This window comes from Odontesthes bonariensis, chromosome 8, assembly GCF_027942865.1.
Source record: "Odontesthes bonariensis isolate fOdoBon6 chromosome 8, fOdoBon6.hap1, whole genome shotgun sequence".
In the NCBI taxonomy this organism is placed as follows: Eukaryota; Metazoa; Chordata; class Actinopteri; order Atheriniformes; family Atherinopsidae; genus Odontesthes; species Odontesthes bonariensis.
This window is the reverse complement of record NC_134513.1, coordinates 22,839,277-22,864,164: the sequence shown is the minus strand read 5'-3', so window position 1 is coordinate 22,864,164 and position 24,888 is coordinate 22,839,277. Positions and strand designations below refer to the sequence as shown.

The following is a 24,888-nucleotide window of genomic DNA, read 5'->3' as shown; positions in this document are numbered from 1 at the left end:
GACACCACACTGGACGGTAGGTGCTCTTTGGTCACAACATCTTGTGGAATGGTGATGGTCTGACCACGGACAAGGGCACTCTTCAAGTTCTTGACCAGATGTGGAACATCTGCCATGAAATAGAGCCGCCGGTGTGACTCTATGGGATGTGGAATCCAGGGCTTATCACACGTCACTCCAAAAGCTCGCCACATTGCTCTATTGGGGCTCCCCATGTCACTTGTGACATTAATGACATGAAGCCCTACAGATGCTGCTGCCTCCACTATAGCAATGATGATAGGCTGGTAGACGGCACCATTGGTGGAATTACTGCTGTAGTGGTATGCCACAACTTGCTTCCACCTTGTTGTTACTCCAGCCAGCATGAAGACACAAGCGTGAGTTGCTCTGCCATTGTGGCCAGGCAGTGTAACATTGCCAAATAGCTTTCCTGTCCCCAGATGCAGCTCTACGCTTGGGGTGATGGCCATCTCATCCAAGGTTAGCACACAATCCCTCTCCATTTGATTCATGCTACTAACCTTTAGCTTCAGCATGTCAAAAACCTCCTCCAACACTCCTGGCTTGAGTTTTACATGCTGCATTCGTCTTTGGACAGTGCGGATGTCTGGCAGAGGGATCTTCATGTTTTGCAGGGTTTTGTATCCTGTTGTGCCTGCTGTGAATCGAATTTGAATTGCCTTTTTGATGGTCTTATTTCCCCACCGAATTGCCCCTTTATTCTTTTGGCCGAGTGCATTAATTTGGTCCTGATTGAAAATTGAGGTAAACTTTTGTTGAAGGTTGTTGTTTCTCCTCCTAAGTGCCAAATTTTTATTTTTTTTTGTTGTGTTAGAGCCCTCTCTGCTTTTATCCTCATAAATCTTTCCTTTCTTAATTCCCTCAGCAGGTCCTCCACACTGGCCCTGTCATGAGTGGTCCCTGGCTGACTGGTCCCTGGATGAGTGGTCCCTGGCTGACTGGTCCCTGGCTGACTGGTCCCTGGATGAGTGGCCCCTGGTAGTCTATTGTCTTCATTGTCACCTGATGTATCCCTCTCACTTGCCTCTAACTGCACTTCAATTTCTCCCTCAATATCTGTAATAACAACATATTGTTGGTGTTATATTCCACCTACACTACATCTCTAGAAGTGAAATTGACATGTCTTTTGACGATAGCTTTATTAAAAAAAATACATGAAATGGGAAAAACTGTGGAAAGACTGTGTTCACTAGTATCATACCAAGGTTTGATTTTGTGCAGTAAGTGTGGTCATCAGGTGTTGTAAATTCTGCAGAAGCCATCATCCTCAAAGGTGTTTTCCTCCTCTTGGGCTTGGGGCGATGGATGAAGATGGTTGGGACAGCATCTGGTTTCAACTTCTGTGTGCCTCTTTTTGTGACCATAAACTGGTTGTCCTCAAAGTGTAACTGCCGGGAGGTAATGATGTCATAAGTCGTAGGCTAAATTCAGTTTCCCTTACATACTTTACATTTCTGTTGAACTGTTATTCTTTACATTCAGGTGTACAATGCCCTTTGAAATTTATCATAAAACCTCTGTGGCCATAACTTACTTCACAAAGTTTTCTGTTGTTGTGGTCACTTTTAACCTGAAAGTTTTGCCTGCTGACCATTGCCAACCATCTTTTCCGGCGATCAATATCCTTGGGGAAGCCATACATCCGGATTCCTTTTTCAGAGCGATTGCTGCATCCAAAGGCTGCACAACCAACCATGGTAAATCCACTGATCTAAAAATGATGTAACCATAGCTGTCTTGAACTTGGAAATAATCAAAGATCACCTGTGACACATGCAGGAGCCCTTTTCCAGGCAGTCTTGAGTGAGGTGGCAGTGAGGACATTCTTTCCCTTTTTTCCAGAGCCCTCGTGTGTGTGTGTGTGTTTATGGTTTCATTGCCCCACTTTGTCTGTTAATGGTTTATGTTTAACACACACTGCTGTTATTGTTCTAGTTTGTTCTTATTGATAAATAATATATTATTTATAGTAATAACAATAATACAGTTTTATTATTCTTATTTTTTTCTTGCACACACACACATTTGTTCTTGTTTCAATAATTTTTCAATAAAAATCTTGTTTATTGAACAACTTTTGTACAAGTCATACCTATTCCAGTCCATCAGCTCTAACATAAATTGTAAGTGTGAATAGTTTGTAGAGTAGCTTGTAGAGTTAGATTTATTACTATTGACTGATCATATTCAAGCATATTAGTTTGATCTGGTACATGGCTCCATCTTAAAATCTTAACCGTTCTGATGCCTGTCCTACAAATATAACTAAATGTCTTTTAGTCTCCTACGTGTTCTTTCAAAAAACTAAAGTTGGTAATAAAGATAAAAAGTACTTTGGAAAAGCATTTATTTCACAAAACAGGAAAGTGCTGAGAGTGCTCAGTCCAATAATAGTAAAAAATAAATGGTAACTTGTTTTTCTATTTACAAATGCAGAAACAACGAACCGTTATGAAGTTAGCATCACTCACGTAAGTGAAGCTAAACTAGCTAAGCTAACATGAACTTTTCCCTCCAAAAGTTTATTAATTTTTATCATTATTAAAATATCATTAATTCACTTTCAATTGTCAACCCCACAGTTCAAAAGCATAATGACACTAACATACAACATACATTTACTTTGACTTTGATATTTACCATGCAATAGCACACGCTGTACCATACGAGACAATGACAGCTTGCGGTTTGTTTGGAACTCCGGAGGCTTACATGAACCACGTGACAGCGCTAGCGGCGACTTCAAAGCGTGTCGCAACTCTGTATTATTCTATAGCTCTGCCCACGCCCCCCTCTGCCGGCTTCCTGCTCCATGTGCGCATGCGGTTCTACCGGCTTTGGATGAAGCACTGACGGAATGGGGAGGGGGGGGGTGGAGCTTTGAGGAGTGGACACTTTCGAATCTTGCTAGCTCTCTTGCTAGCTCTCTAGGATTACCTACCATAGCTTTAAGGAAACTAACTCAACTAATAAAATTACATTTAAACCACGTATTGCAAAATTATAATTTTATTTTTTTTTTATTTATTCATGTCCTTATTGTGCAAGCTTCTGTCAAAACTGTCACTATTTTTTTTTTTTTGGAGGGGGGGGTCCATGACAAATTGCTCCCGGGTGGGAAGTGATCTATGATCTGTGAAGGATCTCTAAAATTAAACTGATAAGTGAAAAATGACACAAGTGACATGAATCCACCACACCAATTTACTGGCTGAATTAAGTAAAAAGTAAAAATGAAAGTAAAAATACTAAAACAATTTGAATAATGATGCTTTAATGAAGATATCTGCATCAGCTGAAATACAATAGGTGAATCATCATACATTACATTGGTTAGAATTCTGATTAATTATGACAGTTAATTTAGTCATAATACGCCAAAGTGTTGAAAAAACTTGTGCTCATAACTTATTATTATTCCTATTTTTGTTATGACATTGCTTTTAAGCTAGCTGGCCAGTAAGGATTTTGATGGATGTTTATGTTTCTCCATATGGCAGATGCTTTTATCCCAAGCAACTTACACTCATATCCCAGGTAGGTAGGTTGTGTGAGGGGGTCTTGCTTAAGGACCCCTACTGGAGGTAGTACCTTTCATGCAGGGTCAGAATTCAAACCCAGATGACCTGACATGAAAGGTGGTCAATCTTACCACTACACTATCCAGTCACTTAGCCATGTAGGTGTTTTGAGGCAGCACAAATTGTTGCAGTGCATGAGGAGTTTGCAGTATTTGCTTTATGGGCAATATGGAACCCTTAGATATTTCAGTCGTTATATGTAATTCAGGTGCCAGAAAGTCAACAAAACAATTAAATAAATGATACTTTGAAAAACAGGACCAGAAGATAGATGGTGTTTTTTCTCTTCACATTTTTCTTGTTATAAACAGGAATTGGCTTCTTTGTTCTTGGTCTTACATGTATGGCATGTGAGTTGTATGACCATTTGTACAGTTTTAAAGAATATTCACCACTAATGACACTGTCTCCAGCCTCATTGATCCTATGTATTATGTTGGTACTGAAAACATCAGAAGATCTTCCCCTCAAAAAAACCTCCTAAAAGTAACATGCCCTCTAGTGAAGTCAGTTTTCTAAATAAAGTGTTGACATTTTATTTGTTGTCTGATTCCATTTGAAGTTGGTATCATGAAGAAGTTAATGGGAAATAAGTCAACGATCAAATGAACAACTTATCAAATAACCAAACATAAAAATTTGAGCCGTTTCAGCTTTCAGCCTTTCACAAAGGGTAAAGATTTCAGTAACTTTTAATGAGTAGAGTTTTGTTGTTATCCTGACCAAGGTTCAGGGTTAAATGATAAAATCTATAGGATTGTGTTGAAATATGAGGCCTGAAAAATTTGTTCACTTCACTTCACTTTGGTTAACTTCAGATCTTCTCTTTACTTCACTTCTGAATTGAGTCAAAATGGCTGACTTCCTATTTGATTTGTCATATGGCTCCAGGATGTCTTCTTTTTTTTTTGTGGGTTGGCAATGCCTGGAATTGGCATGCCCAGGCACACACATTCTCAAGCCACCCAATGCACACTGCAGCTGTCAGATGTCTTTATTACTTGGCATAATGCACACCTGAATTTTCCAGACAAGCAAACTGCCTTTTGTTAATCAGATTTGTCTTCTAGTGGAAGGGTTGCACAGCACATCCAAGTAGTTTCTATCCCTTTGGCAGATCTTGAAACCATCTGTAGCTAGTTTGGTCTCCAGGTTACTTGCCATCCCTTCAGCAGGTTCTGTAGATGCTGCAGACAACCGTTGACGTAGAAACATATTTCAACACTGTGACAGATGTCCTGGCTGGCTGGAAAAAGCAACACACTTATGGAGAGTAAAGATTTTGCAAGTTTTGTTCTGCTGAACAGGAAGATCGAGTTCATGAACTTGATGTTACAGGCACTTTGCTAGACCTTGCCATTAGTTCTAACCTATGCAGTGGCAACAGAGGACCCATGTCTGATCAAATAATCAGATCAGCATTATAAGAATAATTCAGATGGGTCAGTTGAGCTCTGCTGATTGGCAAAATAGCCAAACCTTGTAGAAGTTATTAACTCCCCTGGAGCTGACAGATGGGGTACCTGTACTGAGACAGGCCTGTGAAAACATCCTGATTGGGGAACTACTTTTTTGGGTTGGACACCTGGATCTGAAATGTCCAGTTGAAGGCACTCAAACAGTTTGTATCCTTGGTGTGAAAGGTCCTGCAGCATCCTCTTTACATCTCTGAGACAAGAATAATGGTGCAGTTGTTCAAGAGAGCAGCTGACCATCCACTGGGTGACGTGTATGACTCTGTGGAGCTCTTCCCCTCTGTGCAGCTGGAGAACTTTGCACAAAGGCAGTAGGCCAGGACGCACTCTACTGCGCAGTGGTAGGAAGACACCAGCAGTTTCTCCGGGATTTTGTTAGAATCTCTTTTGGCCCTTTTTCAGGAGTTCAGCAGAGGGCCTTACCTAGTTTAGTTCCTCCCTGATGTTGACTCCCAAGAAGCAGAAGTGTGAGACCCTCTTCACACAGTCATCGTTGATGATGAGGGGCTATATGTTGTTTGCATTCTTCATGAAGTCCACAACAAGCTCCTTGGTCTTTGCTGTGTTGAGGAACATGTTTTTGTCCCAACACCACTCTGTCAGCCGCTCCACCTCATTCCTATAAGCAGACTCATCTCCATGAGAGGTGAGGCTTACAATTTTTGTATTGTCAGCAAACTTAATGATGATGTTACTGTTGGGGGCAGGAGTGCAGTCATGAGAGGAGATGATGGTGTTAAAGGCAGAGCTGAAGTCTATAAAGTGCAGCTGAGCATAGCACTCCTCCTGCTCCTGTAGGGTAACAGAAATGGATCAAACATGGGATAAATTAATGACATGATGTGGTTCTTGATTAGCTTCTCAAAGCACTTCATTACCATAGGGGTCCGTGCTTATGGCCTGTAGTCATTGGCTGTTAGTAATGGCTAGTTTTTCAGGCAGGTGGACGATGACAGAGGTCTTCAGGCAGGGTGGGAAAGTGGACTGGGACAGAGACTGGTTGAATATCCTGGTTAAGATGCCAGCCAGTTGGTCTGCACATTCCTTCAGCATGCATTCTTAGATACCATCAGGTCCAGCTGCCTTCCATGGGCTGACATCCTGCAGCATGCGCCTCACCTTGTATTCCTCCACTGTGAAGATGGGGCTGATGTTGCTTTCTGGGTGAGGTCTGGCCACCTCTGGTGGTTTTGCCTCAAGCCTGGCAAAGATGTGATATGTCACCTCCCACAACTCCAAAATTGGTCCTGTAGTTGGCAATACGCTGGACACCTGTCCACACCTGCCTGTTGTTGTTGCTCTCCAGGTGGTCCTCAGTCATCCTTATCTAGTCTGACTTAGCCTATCAGATACCTTCACAGGCATTTGGCTATGCACATTCAACTGGTCAAAATAACGTGGTTCTGCTGTTGATGCATTGATGGGCACATTCTCACTCCTTTGGTTGACCTTATGCAGCAAGTGAGATGTTTGAACTTGCAAAGTTGAAACAACTTCTTCAGGTCACAGGGAGAGGAAATAGTAACAGTTAGATAGTGTTCTGACTCACAATAAGAATGTTATGCCTTTTTTTTCATCTGGGGTCTACGTAAAGGAATATAGTAGGGCATTTCAGAGGAAGGTTTATGATTCATATCACCACTACCACCACACACAACATTCAAAGCACAAAAACGTTAGTGCCAGATGATTCCATTTCATCATGTTCAGAGATACCAAATAACACAGTCTAACCCAAGGTTACATATTTAATTTTTACAATTTCAAAAAAATGAATTGTCAAAAAATATTATAACTTGTTTAACTCTAGGACTTTTTGTGGGCAGCTAACTGTCACCTATTGAATCAATTTTGTCTAACCTATTTAGGCAGCTAGTATCAGTGCTATGCATAATTTAATTCAGTAAAACCTTGTGTTTAAGTCCAGATAATTCCATTTTTTCCCAAGATTATCATATCATGACAGATGTCATTTAAGATAATTTGACACGTCAACTGAACATAAACAACTAAAGCAAACAGTGCAACAAAGCGACAAAATTGTACTGATATGATGCAGAAGGACAACCATATTATCATATTCAAAATATGCAACAATCTATAGATAATGCAAATTATATTACAAAACTAAAAAAAAAAAATGATGTTCACAAAAATGCGAGGTATTATAGTATAGTTTTGCTTCATATCAGACTGGATTCAGGACCATCCTGACATTTTTCATTCAAACTGCTACATGATTGACATTCGGATGGGCCACTCAATGCAGTCTGTTTTAATTCAATCTAACCAAGCAGAGCAGAGCTGCTAATTCCTTCCTGAGAAACTTGGCATGTTAAGCAACTGTCTGCATTTTTCCAATGCATACTACTACTACAGACATGCCTGATTGAATCTTCATTATTTCCAGTTACGGAGTGACGTTTCAATGAAATCCATTACTCAGAGAGAGTCTCTTCACTGGTGAGTAATGTAGAGTCAGGAAACTTTGATAACAGTTTAACTTTAGGTAAATAGGAAGCAAGAATGTCTAATAGCCGCTAGGCTAACGGTTACAATGTAAAACCCCATAGACGTATGCTAACACAATTAGCATATTGTTAGTGTCGAAAATGGGGTCACTAACATGCATTTCAGTGGACTAGAATATAATTAAATGCACCTGGTAAAAGTTTATACTGTTTAACTACTCTGTTTTAGTTAATAACATATTTCAAATGAAGAGCTGAATGTTTAATTTAATGTATTTTACTCTCTTGCTTTGGTGTTTATTTTAATATACATTCTCTTTCCAATTCAACTAATGTTAGGTACAGTAAGTATTTTCTTTTTGTAAAATTATTTTCCGTTAAATGTCCAATCTTCTCAGGAGCCATTGCAGCCGCAGCTGAGCAGAGTCCCTCTGTTTCTGTACAGTAGTGATCCTATGTCTGACGTAGTCCTTTACACCTCTCCACAACCGGGCCCTTAGCATGTGTGACTCAGCCTCGGGGCACTGAACATAGTTTTTCTGAGGCACCCTGCCTTCTTTAATGAAATTCATCAGGTGTTTTATCTATGGCTTGAACATCTTCTTCATCCGATTTAAGTCTGGCTTTGGTGGCCCTTAATTTGTCAGAGTGTAGTTGTATTGCAGCTTGTTTTTACTATATAATGGTTGACCTGCAGCTCCACAGCTTGTACTGGAAACTTTGATGTTGGATGTTAGCTTCTTGTCCTCCTGCAAGCTGCTGTCTCACTCCAGACTCCTTGTAGGTGTCTTCATACATCATGCTATTGTTGTGTCGCAGGACTTGGATTTGATTTAGATTTTTTTTCAGGGCCAAAAATTTGTCTAGCTTCATCTTCATCTAGGTCAATCAGTTGAAACAATTCAAACTATATAGTTTGTGCATGAATGTTGAATTGTTTCAACTGATTGACCTAGATGAAGATGAAGCCAGAAAAATTATATATATATATATATATATATGTATATATATATATATATATATATATATATATATATATATGTATGCAAAGTAGACACAGTCCTTAACAATCATTCACAGGAATGTGAAATTTAGAATTTAACATCTGTAACCCTCTGATGTTATAATGTACCAAGTAGTTTATTTGGTAAGAGTTCATGTTTGTTTTTTTTTCTTTCTGATGGGTTAGGAATTTAATATTTCAATACTGTCATACTTCACTGGTAGTGACAGCTTTGTGGACTTCATATTGACAGTTGACAGATTTCAGATAGTAATACTTACAGGATATCAGTTTTAAATGTTTTATTTGCTTTCTTGCAAATAGACTAATGAGGGAATAATTGACATTTAGATATGGAACAGTTGCGTTGATCATTTTTACTTCTGAGCCCTGAAAGTGGGATTCTGGGTATAAAAATGGTTGTAACTCATGAAAAGTGTAAATACATAAAAAACATAACTACAAACATATTAAACATTCACATAGTGAGTCATAACCTTTTAAGAAGCATAGAATTTGGAAAAAAAGGAGTTTCACTTATTACTTGTATAAAAAAAAAACTTGTATCTGTAGATGAAAATGATTAACATTTACTAAATGAAAAGATTTATGCCTCAGGTATTATTGCTCATTCTTAGTTAACAATTTTTAATGTTGGAAATACCTTAATTATTAAATAGTAATTAATACAAATATTAATCATTCATTTTCCTGTTGAAAGAATGAAAATATTACTTCTAAGAATATTCAAAAGGATTTAAGAACTATAAAAGTTTGGCACAAAACTGCTAATTTCCTGAGCTATTGAGCTACGGACAAGTATAAGGGATCTGAGTGCAATCTGAGAACCGCCTGATGGGGGAGCCAGAGAGCGAAATCTGTGCAATATGAGAACCGCATGATGGGGGAGCCAGAGAGTAAAATCTGTGTGAAACTTTAGGGGTGAAAAATTCACACTTAGGACATTCTGAGGTCTTGAGAAAATTAGAGGATAGCATCTATATAACCTAAGGAGGTCATCTAGAGGGAAACAAAGTGAGGACCGGTCAAAATGTCCTCACTTTGTCAAAATGACCTCACTCTGTCGGTTAAAAACTTGAGCTGGTCCTTACTCAGCAGTAAGTGCAAGAACGCACACACGCACGTACACGGACACACACACATACACTCACACAGTCGGCTGACACGGTGACACGGACTAGCGCCTCTCGCACGCGCGCATGAAACTACAGTTTTTGTCAGAAGAGCTGTCATTTCACATCGTTAGGCCTATATGACCGCTTATATGACGACATTGAGAAACTTTTGCTACATCGTGAAATTGCCGACATCTTTAATGAACTTACCTGAGCAGAAGCGTTTGACTCCATCCTGTTTTTCCTCCATCAGTACCAACGTGTGCCCGCTGAGTGTCGTTGGCGCTCAGATCCCGGCCGGCAGAAATTGCTGCTCCTTGATTGGATGGTTGGTTGGCGCGTGGGTGGGCACCGGGTTGATTGGCAAGTCAGTAAGCAACGTGCTGATTGGCTATTCACTCAGGCGTCAAAACAGGGTCAAAATTCGTACTCGTAACTTGAGTTTTGTAAACTTGTAACTTCAGGGTCGTACTTGAAGGTTTTAGTTTTACACATGCACAAAATGTTTTTACAACTTCAAAACTTTGTTACACATAGACAAACTATTTTTACAACTTCAAAACTTTGTTACACATAAACAAACTATTTTTACAACTTCAAAATTTTGTTACACATGCACAAAATGTTTTTACAACTTCAAAACTTTGTTACACATACGCAAACTATTTTTACAACTTCAAAACTTTGTTACACATGCACAAAATGTTTTTTACATAGACACAACATACTTTTACAACTTCAAAACTTTATTACACGTTTGAACATCATTGTACAAGTACAAAATCTTTCTGACCCTTATTTGATCCCACAAACATCGCCATGAAGAAGATGGAACTCACAGGAAATCATACACATGTGCTGGTCCTTTGGGGAGGTAACCCATATGTCAAGTCCACTTCCACTTTCATCCTCTGATAAGGTTCAAACATGAATCCCAAATCCTTTTAGGTGCCCCTTTCAGTCTTAATGTGTGACAACAGAAAGAAAGCTCATTTTACCCAGTCTCACTTGTTACTGACATTTTGAAGAACTTCAGTTTCTTCTACTGCCAGAGATAAAGGGGACCTTGGTCAGAAATCATTTTTATATGTGGAACTACAGAGAGTCCTTAATAAAGCTTATATGTTAATGTCACACACAACTAAAGAGTCCCTTCAGGGTCACAGAATAAACAGTGAAACAGCACATGCAAAAAAAATGGATGTTACCACTGTGACAGTGGCAGCTGGCTGGCAAGCTATCTTTTCCAAGGCTCATGTTTGTTTTTGGCCGTTACTCTTTGGGGTTTTGTAAATGCAGGTCATGTATATGGCTGAGGACAGCGAGATGCTATGGTGGTCAGTCAGTAGGTCTAACATTTGTACACTATGACTAAGAGGGCAAACCATTAATACTGCACTGTTTAAAGCCTTGATGCAATGAATCCTAAGAAAATCATCCCAGTGGAGATGTATTGTCGCAAATCGCGGGTTATTCCTCCCTACAACCAACAGGTTTGAGACAAGCGAAGTAGAGGAGGCGCTGATCAAAGTCATGAGAGGCGAGGAAGAAGACGAAGCTATGCATGCGGATATAGTGGCAGCAATCGAGGCGGAATCGGACGCAGTTCTGACTAACTTCGGTACTGAAGATCTGGGTAAAGTGGTGCTAATAACTATCAAAGCAGCAGTGCCAGCAATAGTCAAAGCGGTGCAGAAGAAAATTTGCGCATCGGTGGATTGCTACAAGCTCGAGAAAAGTATACTGGAAAGCAGATACAGAGAAGATGAACTTGAGCAGTACAGCCGGAAAGAAAATGTCCGTATCAATGGGACTGAGGAAACTAATGATGAGACGGAGGACCAACTCGTGGAGAAAGTGTGTCAACTTGCTGCAGCGGCAGGTGCAGCCATCACCGAGAGTGACATCTCCACGGCGCATCGCGTGGGGGACGCAAAAAAGCAAAGCATGAACAGACCAACTATTGTAAGATTCGTGAGCAGGAGGAAAAAAGCTGAACTGATGAGGAATAAAGCGAAACTGAGCGAAAAGGAAAAGTACAAGGATATCTTCATCAGTGATGACCTCACACGCTTGAGGTATAAGCTCTTTTGGTATGCCAAGGAGAAATGTCAACACACGTTTATCAGGGAAGGCAGAATCATCTGCAAGATCGATGGCCGATACTTTTTTTATAGCTTGAGTGTCAGCAGTATGGGGAAGCCAAGATCAGTGCGTAACATCAGCTTAACTTTGGATTTTTTTACCAGTAACAGACTGGTAAAATCCTCCGACTTTAATGGCATGCCATTCAGAGGATTTCTGACATGGAGTACAACTAGCAAAGTACTTACCAGCTTTCACTATGTGTTTATTTGGTTAGTACTCACTACAGTGCTCTTGATTTCTGTACATATATGACAGCATACAACTAAACAAGACAACCACGAAGGGACTCGAACCCTCAATCTTCTGATCCGAAGTCAGACGCCTTGTCCGTTAGGCCACATGGTCTCACCTGAGTCATCAGGCCGGTACAGGGGTGGTGTGCTGCCAAGTCTGAAACAGCCAGGAATAAAATTGTACCTCCAAGTCTGAGGCTCTGATCCTCAGTTGGAAAAGGGTCGAGGGCCCTCTTCTTGCTTAGAACCAGTTGCTGCCTCAAGTGGAAGAGTTTAGGGATCAGACCATTTTGACCACGACTGGAGGATCTCGTTCTACCAGTCGATCTTCCTTCCAACGCTCACCTCTGGTCACTCCTTATGAGTGGTGACTAAATGAATGAGATTGCGAATGCATAAGGGCTGAAATCATCTTCCACTCTGTGGTGATTAGGCTCACCCTCTTGGATCAGGGTGATAAGCGTAGTCATCTGGAATACGCTGAGAATACAGTCTCTGCTGCTCTTCTTTGAATGAAGCCAGATCAGGCGGTATGGGCATCTGGTCAGAATATCATGTAGATTCCCCCCAGGGGAGATATTTTGGATCAGTTGCACGGTGAGAAGGCCTGAGGGAAGGTCCAGGACTCACAAGAAATAAACCATGCTGGTCTTGCATTGGTATTTCTGTGTGTCCACCCGAGAAGAGGTGTAGATTATGTCCTGTGAGAATCAGGGCTAGGGATGTCTGCTCACATTGCTTCCCCTGTGATCCGTTCCAGGACAAGCAGCATCAAATATATTGATATATCTTTAAAAGTCATGTGTTACGGAAGGGTGCCTTTCACATGTGCTGTTGTTGCTGATGTTCGTGGACAGCATGGGAATTGAACCCATGACCTTGGCTTTATTAGCACCACGCTCTGACCAGCTGAGCTAACCAACCAGTTTTTGAGTTTCCCAAGGAGCAAATTTGTGCCAGAATAAGTGCTCTCAGTGTTTTCTCTGTTACCTAATTAAGTCACACAAACATTCTATACAGCTTGCCTTTGGTATTGCGGATTTGGATGTTATCAGCAGGTGAGTTGAAAAACTTTTACTTCTTAAAAAACTGCTTTCAATGCAATTATTTTACCATTTGTTATATGCTGCAATGACTTGACGTGATAGAACTTACTTATTCAAGTCTCTCATCTTTTTGTATAGCTTGAGTGTAGGCAGTATGGGGAAGCCAAGATCATTGCGCAACATCAGCTTAACTTTGAATTTTTTATCAGTAACAGACTGGTAAAATCCTCCGACTTTAATGGCATTCCATTCAGAGGATTTCTGACATGGAGTATAACTAGAAAAGTACTTACCAGCTTTCACCATGTGTTTATTTGGTTAGTACTCAGTACAGTGCTCTTGATTTCTGTACAGTAATGACAGCATACAACTAAACAAGACAACCACGAAGGGACTCAAACCCTCAATCTTCTGATCCAAAGTCAGACGCCTTGTCCGTTAGGCCACATGGTCTCACCTGAGTCATCCGGCCGGTACAGGGGTGGTCTCCTGCCAAGTCTGAAATAGTCAGGAATAAAATTGTACCTCCAAGTCTGAGGCTCTGATCCTCAGTTGGAAAAGGGTTGAGGGCCCTCTCCTTGCTTAGAACCAGTTGCTGCCTCAAGTGGAAGAGTTTAGGGATCAGACCATTTTGACCACGACTGGAGGATCTCGTTCTACCAGTCGATCTTCCTTCCAACGCTCACCTCTGGTCACTCCTTATGAGTGGTGACTAAATGAATGAGATTGCGAATGCATAAGGGATGAAATCATCTTTCACTCTGTGGTGATTAGGCTCACCCTCTTGGATCAGGGTGATAAGCGTAGTCATCTGGAATACGCTGAGAATACAGTCTCTGCCGCTCTTCTTTGAATGAAGCCAGATCAGGCGGTATGGGCATCTGGTCAGAATATCATGTAGATTCCCCCCAGGGGAGATATTTTGGATCAGTTGCACGGTAAGGAGGCCTGAGGGAAGGTCCAGGACTCACAAGAAATAAACCATGCTGGTCTTGAATTGTTATTTCTGTGTGTCCACCCGAGAAGAGGTGTAGATTATGTCCTGTGAGAAACGGGGCTAGGGATGTCTGCTCACATTGCTTCCCCTGTGATCCGTTCCAGGACAAGCAGCATCAAATATATTGATATCTTTAAAAGGCATGTCTTATGTGCTGTTTTTGCGGATGTTCGTTGCAAGTATGGGAATTCAACCCATGACCTTGGCATTATTAGCACCACACTCTGACCAGCTGAGCTAACCGGAAACCAAAAACTCTCCCGTTACTTGTGGTACCAGAGCTAGCGGCACCTAATTTGCTCATTCAAGCTGTACAGAAAATGCGAACCTTCAATAAGGACATGCCAGTGGGAAAATTCATCCTTCTATATCCAGACCGATCGGAAGTGGTCAGTGTGCCTGGATCAGAAAGGCCATTTAAATTGTCTGAGTACAAAAAGGAACTTGGAAGGCCATACAACAGGATCACCTTTTTCCTTTGCATGAAAGATGGATTTTAGAGGAGGTTTGTGGATCTCATTTTTAAATATTTTGACATTTTGGATACTCTACTGAAGTATTTATCTACATGAGCTGTTATTTGTTTGATTTTACAGTAGTGGATGATACCTCAGTATCATCTGATTCAGAAATTGTTATTGCCTCAAAAAGCACAGCGGAATTCAATCGCGCTGACACAGTGGTACATCAATTATCATTTATTTTAATACTTATTTACGTATAAATGTATTTATTTGTTTATCTATGACAATACTAACAGCCTTTCACCATTGAGATATATAAACACTGTATGTGGTAAGGGAACAGTTATGGAAGCTGCTACAAATTGTTGATAAATGTATGCCTGTCCCCCTCAGGTTTTTGAACCACAAAAACAAAGTACTCCCAAGCACAAACCTGGAGATGAAAGGTTGGTACATTTAGGGATCTAATCTTTGTCACAGTCAAAGAATTTGAATGAGAGGTCCTTTCTAGTGGTAATCAACCAGTCGGAATCTTGCCTGTATTTACATTACTAGATGACTATTGTAGGCCTGAAGAACAGTATAAATAAATGTAATAATTTATTATTATTATTATTATTATCATGTTTTAGAGATGAACCAGGACATTCATCAGCGATTTGGCCTGGATAGGCAATTGGGCCCACTGTTGTCATATCAGATGCTGAGGATGTGGATCCATCTGAAACACATTCCGACCAGACTTGCTACAGGTAAAAAAAAATGATGACTTGCATACTTTCAATTTTATTCATGGGGAAGAAATTTGTGTGTAAGATGGTTCAACATGAATTTTTTATTTCGAAACAGAAAATACACAGACCTGTATTCACCAGGTGTTGAGGAAGAGGATGAGGAGCTGGCAGACAATGTGGAGGATATCCAACACACAGCAGTGTAAAATTAGCTTTTGAGTGTGGCATTCAAGTTTTTCACTGTACTATATTGCTGGTATTTAAATAAAAGTGTGCACTCTATGGGATATCGATTAATTAAATCACTTTTGGTCATTACAGGGAGGAGATGGGAAGTACACTGCCTGACATTATTGCCAACCTGTCGCTTCCGATTGATAAAAAAAAAGTCAGCAGGTTCAACATTACAAGGGCCAATGTATGGGATGGAGCCGTCAGAGGTTTTAAGCGTTCAACGTACTCTGAAGCCTGTGACATGCTCGTCAGATTCACGGATGATGCTGGCGTTTTTGAGGAGGGGATTGACACTGGTGGTCCACGGCGGGAATTTTTAACTCTCCTCATGAAACAACTGAAAGACCGGCCCATTTTTGATGGACCAGAAGGTCATCGGTTCTTGGTGTACAATGCAAATGGTATGCATAGGTTTTTGTGGTGTGCCATACTAATGGTTGGTTTAAGATCATCAAACATGTATATGACACAGCAAATGTTTTTTTTCCACTATCTTAAAGTATATAATGTATTGCATGTTTTTATTTTGCAATGTGAATTCATTCACAGCTGTTAGGGAGGATGAATACTTCCTGGCAGGAAAGATGATTGCGGTGTCAATTGTACATGAGGGGTCCAGGACCCCATTTCCTGTCGGAAGACTTTGTTCAATATCTTGCAGGCCAGCCCTCATTCAAATCAACAATTGATGTTATAACAGATGAAGAAATAGGGAAAGCCTGAATTTGTTTGCATCGCTGAAAAAAGATCCGACTTTCAACTTAGATTTCTTAAACTTTTAAAAAAATTATTTTGTCTACAGGCCTCTGTCCCGTATCAAAGGTCTGAAAGAATCAAACAGCACAAATGCAGAAGGTCTGCCCATTTAAAGAGCATAAAAGGGGTCAAAGTATCAAACAGGCCCCAATGAGAAATAGTGCCTTTTTAATGAGTCGAGTGTTCTGTGTTTTTTAGCTCTTCTAAAGGGAGGGTTTTCACACACCGCCACACCCAAAGTATAAATATCCTAACAACATAAGATGAAAATCGTGTGCCAAATGAATGGGTGGATAGACCTGACAAAAAAAGAACCAAACAAAAAGGCTGGACTTTTGCGCTGGACAATGTGAGGGTATATTGAGGATCAACATCTGTGTTGGACGATGTGGAGACTTTCCCAGATAGATGCCAGATATGTTTCTGTAACGACTAAATGCATGATAGAAACTGAGGCTGATTTGATCTGAAACGCATCTGAAACTGATGGTTTGTCATCACTTTTTGTGTTTATTTAACTGATAAACAGGCCCAAGCCCCTGGCTCCCTTCCATAACTCATTTGGTACAGCAGAGAATTGCAGGTGTCCCATGATACGCATCTTAAGCCTGGTTACATGCATTCATACAGGATTCATGAAAAGGATGTTGGCTTTGCTCCCTTCGATAGCTCAGTTGGTAGAGCGGAGGACTGTAGGTGCCCAATAACAGTTATCCTTAGGTCGCTGGTTCAATTCCGGCTCGAAGGATGTGCCAAGCTTTTGTATACAGAGGCTCTTTTGGCCAACTCCGTCAATCCTTTCAAAGCTTTTGGAATATGCTGTTTTACGAAAGACTGTTCCACTCTCTATCAGATTTGCTAAGGGCTAGTGGTGCAATGGATAAAGCGTCTGACTACGGATCAGCAGAATCTAGGTTCAACTCCTGGCTAGCTCGACACGCTGTTTTTAGTCTCCCACTGCTTTAGAACAGGATCGATTTAAACCTTCTGCTCCCTGGGTATCCCAGCTCACTTACGCCCCAAAAATACCTCACAGTGTGTCGTCTTGCAACACATGTGGCTGACCCCACACCGTAAGGAAAGCTCGTCTTCCTCTTTATCTCTGCTGTCAATGATTTTGCTCCAAACACAAAAAAAAAAAAACATGCCTGCCAGCCACATGCCGCAGAGCTACATATGCTATCCTTGGGATACGAAGGTGTTTCGGATCACATCAAAGCCACACACGACAACAACCCACAACCGGCTGTGATCGTATAGTGGTTAGTACTCTGCGTTGTGGTTGCAGCAACCCCGGTTCGAATCCGGGTCACGGCAACCCCCCGACTGAATTTGTTTGCATCACTGAAAAAAGATCCCACTTTCAACTTGGATTTCTCAAACTTTTAAAAAAATAATTTTGTCTACAGGCCTCTGTCCCGTATCAAAGGTCTGAAAGAATCAAACACCACAAATGCAGAAGGTCTGCCCATTTAAAGAGCATAAAAGGGGTCAAAGTATCAAACAGGCCCCAATGAGAAATAGTGCCTTTTTAATGAGTCGCCAAGGCCGCATATGTTCTGTGTTTTTTAGCTCTTCTAAAGGGAGGGTTTTCACACACCGCCACACCCAAAGTATAAACATCCTAACAACAGAAGATGAAAATCATGTGCCAAAAGAATGGATGGATAGACCTGACAAAAAAAGAACCAAACAAAAAGGCTGGACTTTTGCGCTGGACAATGTGAGGGTATATTGAGCATCAACATCTGTGTTGGACGATGTGGAGACTTTCCCAGATAGATGCCAGATATGTTTTTGTAAGGACTAAATGCATGATAGAAACTGAGGCTGATTTGATCTGAAACGCATCTGAAACTGATGGTTTCTCATCACTTTTTGTGTTTATTTAACAAATAAACAGGCCCAAGCCCCTGGCTCATTTCCATAACTCATTTGGTACAGCAGAGAACTGCAGGTGTCCCATGATACGCATCTTAAGCCTGGTTACATGCATTCATACAGGATTCATGAAAAGGATGTTAGCTTTGCTCCCTTCGATAGCTCAGTTGGTAGAGAGGAGGACTGTAGGTGCCCAACAACAGTTATCCTTAGGTCGCTGGTTCAATTCTGGCTCGAAGGATGTGCCAACCTTTTGTATACAAAGGCTCTTTTGGCCAACTCCGTCAATCCTTTCAAAGCTTTTGGAATATGCAGTTTTACGAAAGACTGTTCCACTCTCTATCGAACTTGCTAAGGGCTAGTGGCGCAATGGATAACGCGTCTGACTACGGATCAGAAGATTCTAGGTTGAACTCCTGGCTAGCTCGACACGCTGGTTTTAGTCTCTCACTTCTCCCACTGCTTTAGAACAGGATCGATTTAAACCTTCTACTCCCTGGGTATCCCAGCTCACTTACGCCCCAAAAATACCTCACAGTGTGTCGTCTTGCAACACATTTGGCTGACCCCACACCGTAAGGAAAGCTCGTCTTCCTCTTTATCTCTGCTGTCAATGATTTTGCTACAAACACAAAAAAAAAAAAAACATGCCTGCCAGCCACATGCCGCAGAGCTACATATGCAGTCCTTGGGATACGAAGATGTTTCGGATCACATCAAAGCCACACACGACAAAAACACACAACCGGCCGTGATCGTATAGTGGTTAGTACTCTGCGTTGTGGTCGCAGCAACCCCGGTTCGAATCCGGGTCACGGCAACCCCCCGACTGAAATTGTTTGCATCGCTGAAAAAAGATCCCACTTTCAACTTGGAGTTCCTATACGTTTTAAAAAAATAATTTTGTCTACAGGCCTCTGTCCCGTATCAAAGGTCTGAAAGAATCAAACAGCACAAATGTAGAAGGTCTGCCCATTTAAAGAGCATAAAAAGGGTCAAAGTATCAAACAGGCCCCAATGAGAAATAGTGCCTTTTTAATGAGTCGCCAAGGCCGCATATGTTCTGTGTTTTTTAGCTCTTCTAAAGGGAGGGTTTTCACACACCGCCACACCCAAAGTATAAACATCCTAACAACAGAAGATGAAAATCATGTGCCAAAAGAATGGATGGATAGACCTGACAAAAAAGAACCAAACAAAAAGGCTGGACTTTTGCGCTGGACAATGTGAGGGTATATTGAGGATCAACATCTGTGTTGGACGATGTGGAGACTTTCCCAGATAGATGCCAGATATGTTTCTGTAACGACTAAATGCATGATAGAAACTGGGGCTGATTTGATCTGAAACGCATCTGAAACTGATGGTTTCTCATCACTTTTTGTGTTTATTTAACTGATAAACAGGCCCAAGCCCAAGGCAGCTGTTCCCTGCTGATCCCGCTCCCGTACCTGTTGTCCACAACCCGTCCTGCATGTCCCACCATGGTCCAAACACCTTCACACCTTTCTGCTCCTTCACCTGTCATCCCCAACCCCAGTCCTTCCTCTGGCCCATTTGTTTTTGTGTGTCCAACTCCAGTTCCTGCTGTCCGGCAGATTGCTCCTGCTGGACCCATTCCCTCTCCACCACTTGCTCGTAAGCCCTATGTCCGCACTGTGGAGAAAAACAAGTGTAGTCTGTGCTACCAGCCCCTGGCCACAGCCAGTATTATGGCCACATTTACTGCCCACAGACAGCTGTTGTGCCACTTGACCAGTGGATGGAGGAGATGAAGAGGAAGAGGGCAGAAAAAAAAATGTACTCATTCTTTTCATTGACTGTTATTGTGTGTGTGTGTGTGTGTGTGTGTGTGTGTGTGTGTGTGTGTGTGTGTGTGTGTGTGTGTGTGTGCGTGTGTGTGTGTGTGCGTGTGAGTGTATGTGTGTGCGTGTTTGCATGCGTGTCTGTGCGTGTGTGCGTGTTTGCATGCGTGTCTGTGTGTGTGTGTATGTTTGTCAGTGTGTTTGTAAATATAAATAAAAATAACTTTATTTCTACAGCAGTATTCTTTGTTTTTTCCTAGCACACCTATGGAAAACCTTTGTAAACTCACACAAATTTACAAGAAAGGGAAATAATGGTATTGCTGATAGATCCACAGGCTGTGAGAACTGAATCTCAGAAACATTTCTTTGATATGTGGCACTCGTGTTTCCCTGTTCCAACAGATATCCTTTGAATGGTGTTTCTTCCTGTTAAAAGGGAGTCGTTTCTCTCCACAGTCGCCTCAGGCACCTTCAGGACGGTAGATTGGACCGAAAACAAAGTTTCAGTCCAATCTGTTGGTTTCCTTAGCTAGGAAATGATTTTTGAATTGGCTCTATATGAACGAATTGGATTATTTTTTGAATAATTATGATTACAATTAATTGAATTCTAATTGGCTTGAATTGGACTTTATTGTCGAAGTGCCTTGAGATGACATTTGTTGTATTTGGAGCTATATAAATAAAAGTGTATTGAATTGAATTGAAGAGTCAGAGGAGGATGAATAGAGAGAGTCGCTGTGCCCTGGTCCACGGCTTGGGCAACACTGAATTTTTGTGCCATGCCTTCCAACCTTCCTTCTCTGAGGTGAATCAGGAGAATGAGAAATGTGCTCAGCTTTTTATGTATTCTCATGCTGGTGCTGTCGTTGACAAACGAGGGTGCTTTCATGTTACCTCAAAGACACCTAAATTATTTTATTATGTTACATCAAATACACCCAAACTATTTCTCAGTCTAACGACCTCATAACATGACTGGCGTCACACAGGTGTCCGTGTGTGTGTGCGTGTTTGTCTGTGTGTGTGTGTGTGTGTGTGTGTGTGTGTGTGTGTGTTTGTGTGCGTGTTTGTCTGTGTGTGCGCGTGTGTGTGCGTGTGTGTGTGTGTGTGTGTGTGTGTGTGACATTCCTACAATCCCAAAGGTGAGTGCTGACACTTCCATTTAAAGTGGGCATCTCCTCATAATTATCTTCTCTAAATCAAGCTTGGCTCAAAGAAAGGTCATATTAGATGGATTTATTAACATTATCAATGTTAAACCTCCAGTCAATGACTAGATACTGAAAGCTCCAAAAGTTTGCAGCCATGTTGTTAAAGGACAGAAGATTTTATTTCGAAGCATCAGCAATCACCCTTACTCCACCGCAGAAGCACCTGCAGTCAATCAGTTCATTAAGCACTGATTGGTTGCAGGTTGAAATAAATACCAAATCACTGCTGGATACACATGCAGAGCAGGTAGCTTTAGGGGAGTTAGGCTACGGTTTCTTTGACTGGACTGTAGGCGCACAGAAATGACTTGTGGCCTTGGTTTGGGGTAAGTGTTTGCAGCCATGTTTAGAAGTGTTGAGTTGTCTTTCTTTTAACTGTAGTGTCTTATTTTCTGTGCAGGGTCTTGCTGGTTTTAGCTCAAGCAGAGCATGTATGTTGTCTATGGGCTTCAGAAGGTGAGCACAACACATTTAACCTGCTACTGTAACTCCCTACAAAAGTAGACTGATGTCTCTTTCTGTCCTACAGCACAGCGCTCCCTAAATGGCAATAAATATGCTGGCTTTACTCAACAAGCTGGCAGACTACGACATGTTGGTGTCTATCCCCAGAATCAAGTCAGACAAGTAGTGGTTTCTCCACGCTCAGTCCAGAGTAGTAGCCTCGACACACAAGCTGCAGCCAAAAGAGGTTCTCGCCAAGGACTTTCAGCTAGTAGCTACATACAAGCTCCTTCACAGCCAGCCCAGAGTACAGTGAGAATACAGAGCAGCTTGGTGTCAAAACCTAACTGGCAAAGCCCATATTCAAACAGGATTAATGCTCAAACTGTGCCAAAGCAATCGTTTCCACTTTCTACTGCTATCTCAAGTGGATCTTCTGTGAGTCAGCGCAGTCAGAACCAGAAGGACCTCCGTGAGAAAAGAATTCAGCCAGTCCAGCAGGGTACACCGCGTACCAACAAGTATCTATCCAGCAGCCCTACATCTGTTCGTAGTCCTGGGAAAGGCTTCTCCAGTTTGTCTTCTGCTAAAGTTCCTCATGGTCAGCTGAGCTCATCCTCCACACTGTTCAGCCCAGTTGGTGCTGCACCACCAGGAAGCTCTGTGAGGATGCAGACATATGCTCGTGCCCCTGCAAGAAAGGTGTCTTTAGGCCGTAGAGCTGACAAACCAAAGCCCAGAGGCTTCTCTTCTCAGGTTTGGATGGGAGAACTGCACATGAGCCAGCCATATTCTGGGACTGGTGCAAAAACCCAAGGAAGCTACAGATCCCGCTCTGCTTCCACTGTGCAGAACCCCAGCAGCAGGTTCTCAGTTCAGGAAGCTCACAAACTGCCTGTTCCCAGGAGGAGCAGCACAGTGGGAGCTTCTGCTCCTGGCTTTGCCCCGGTCTCCACCTACGAGATCCCTCAAAGCTTCGGTGGTTCAACTATAAGACGGCTGAGAGAACCTGCAGACCAGAACAAAGTGAAGGTCCAAAAGCCACAGCAGATGGTGCAATTTAAGCCACAGCTCCCAGGTTTTAATCCAGAATCCAAATGGAACAGGTTCAGCCAGCGCCAGAGAATAACTCTGTAGTTTCTGTTCAGTGACCAACCCATTTGTATCTGTCATTCTAATGGTTCAAGAAATCCCCTTCCATACATTTATTTTAAACGGATAAGAATAAAATTTAAATTTTATATTCTAAATCCTGCCTTGAGTCTTGACTCTCCTCCTGGTCATGTACTGTGACAAATGTCCTCATTACACTTTGTGCTCTTTTGTATGGTGTACTATGTGCCCTGTGACTGCCTCCATGCAAGCATTGTGAAACATCCTATCCATAGCGTTCTTTACAGTCTGAGGGCTAAACTGATCAACATCCCCTCAAATATGCATGACTATAGGAAACGCAGTTTTATATGTGCATTTGATATTTTTAGTTTTTTTTTTTTTTTTTTTTTTTTCCCTACATTGCACACATCATGGACTCCAGTTGGAAATGTTAACCAAGGTGTTCAGCTGAGGTGATTTAGTTGTACTCAGTTTCAGAGACTGCAGCCTCATTCTTGTTGCTAATGGACAATTAAATACTACTGAGATGCTCACACTCACTTGTCCTGTCTCTACAAACACCACGCCAGTACTGCTCAACTGGGGGTCACCACACAGCTCAGTTAAACTAAAAAGTAAGGAGCCATAATTGAGGAAAAAAAAAATTGGAATGAATTTTTTTTTTTTTTTAAATCTGCAACAGTTGAATTTGTATATATTGGACAAACTGAACAATGTATAAAATTCAGCTGGTTCGGTGGTTGGACCGAGGTCTACAGAGATCCCTTGTTCTAATCTTTAACCACGGCTTAATTATGAAGTTTTCTTAACCTCTTTTTGTGACGAGCACAATCAGATGAGATATTGCAGCCATGTTTAGAAGTGACTGTAAATGAATATTTACATTGTGATATTTTCAGGGTGATTAATATCTAACGGCACTTCAGTCAAGCAGGTGAGCCACTTTTTTTATGGTAAAATGAAGTATCTGTGACTGATGTGATCTGGAGGATTTAAATATGGCCAAAGCCCCTCATTATCATAGTTGCGGATTCCGCAGCTCACGGTGGAGCTTTGGAGTCAGCTCTCATCTTCTCATGAGGTCACCTTCAGGTACTCCCAGGTCCTCATAAAATTGATGCTAGATGGTTTATGTAAACAACACATTTTCAGTTTTTAGTCTGTATGTTCTTATTTCTGTTGCATTAAAAAGATTTTTACAGGCATAGTGGAGGCACCACCTGAAATGTGTCATGCACTTATTTTCATATGTGCTGACTTATCAGAAAATTTAATCCACTGCTAAACTCTAGGAAAATTAAAATATCTAATTCTGAAGTGTGCCTTACAAATCCTGCTCAACTGAGCACTTTGATCTCTTCTTTATCTCATTAAAGTTCTCATTGTAAGATATTTTCCTAACAGAGCACTTCGTTCCCAAACTGCAGGTTTACTTGAGGTTCCCAGAGTTTCTAAAAGTAGAATGGGAGGCAGAGCCTTCAGTTATCAGGCCCCTCTCTTGTGGAATAAGCTGCCAGTAAATGTCTGACAAGCAGACACCCTTTCCACTTTTAAGACCAGGCTTAAAACTTTCCTTTTTGATAAAGCTTATAGTTAGGGATGGCTCAGGTGATCCTGAAACATCCCATAGTTAAGCTGCTATAGGCCCAGACTGCTGGGGGGCCTCATCTGTCACACCTTTCCTCACTTTACTCTCTTTATGTATATGTGACATTATTGTGGTCATTAACTCGTGTTTCCCTGTTCCAACAGGGAAACACGGCGGATGGCCACCCTTCCTGAGTCTGGTTCTGCCAGAGGTTTCTTCCTGTTAAAAGGGAGTCGTTTCTCTCCACAGTCGCCTCAGGCACGCTCAGGACGGGAGATTGGACCGAAAAACAAAAAGTTTTCAGTGCAATCTGCTGGTTTCCTTAGCTAGGAAATTATTTTTGAATTGGCTCTATATGAACGAATTGGATTATTTTATGAATAATTATGATTACAATGAATTGAATTTCAATTGGCTTGAATTGGACTTTATTATCTAAGTGCCTTGAGATGACATTTGTTGTATTTGGCGCTATATAAATAAAAATGAATTGAATTGAATACATACATACATTGTGGGATGGATAAACACT

The 24,888-nt window shown here is 41.4% G+C and overlaps 4 non-coding genes and 1 pseudogene across 4 annotated transcripts; 3 read left to right on the top strand and 2 right to left on the bottom strand.

Annotated features, from left to right (window-relative positions):
* The first annotated feature begins 11,226 nt into the window (after positions 1-11,226).
* Positions 11,227-16,272, top strand: LOC142385685 (uncharacterized; annotated as a pseudogene).
* Positions 12,114-12,186, bottom strand: trnar-ucg (transfer RNA arginine (anticodon UCG)). The gene has a single exon. It is a non-coding gene; the product is annotated as a tRNA-Arg (tRNA).
* trnai-aau (transfer RNA isoleucine (anticodon AAU)) lies at positions 12,925-12,998 on the bottom strand. Its single transcript has one exon. It is a non-coding gene; the product is annotated as a tRNA-Ile (tRNA).
* A 692-nt stretch (positions 16,273-16,964) lies between the features above and the next one.
* Positions 16,965-17,053, top strand: trnay-gua (transfer RNA tyrosine (anticodon GUA)). The gene is given in 2 exon segments: positions 16,965-17,001; positions 17,018-17,053. It is a non-coding gene; the product is annotated as a tRNA-Tyr (tRNA).
* Positions 17,054-18,934: 1,881 nt separating this feature from the next.
* trnah-gug (transfer RNA histidin (anticodon GUG)) lies at positions 18,935-19,006 on the top strand. The gene has a single exon. It is a non-coding gene; the product is annotated as a tRNA-His (tRNA).
* The last annotated feature ends 5,882 nt before the right edge of the window (positions 19,007-24,888 follow it).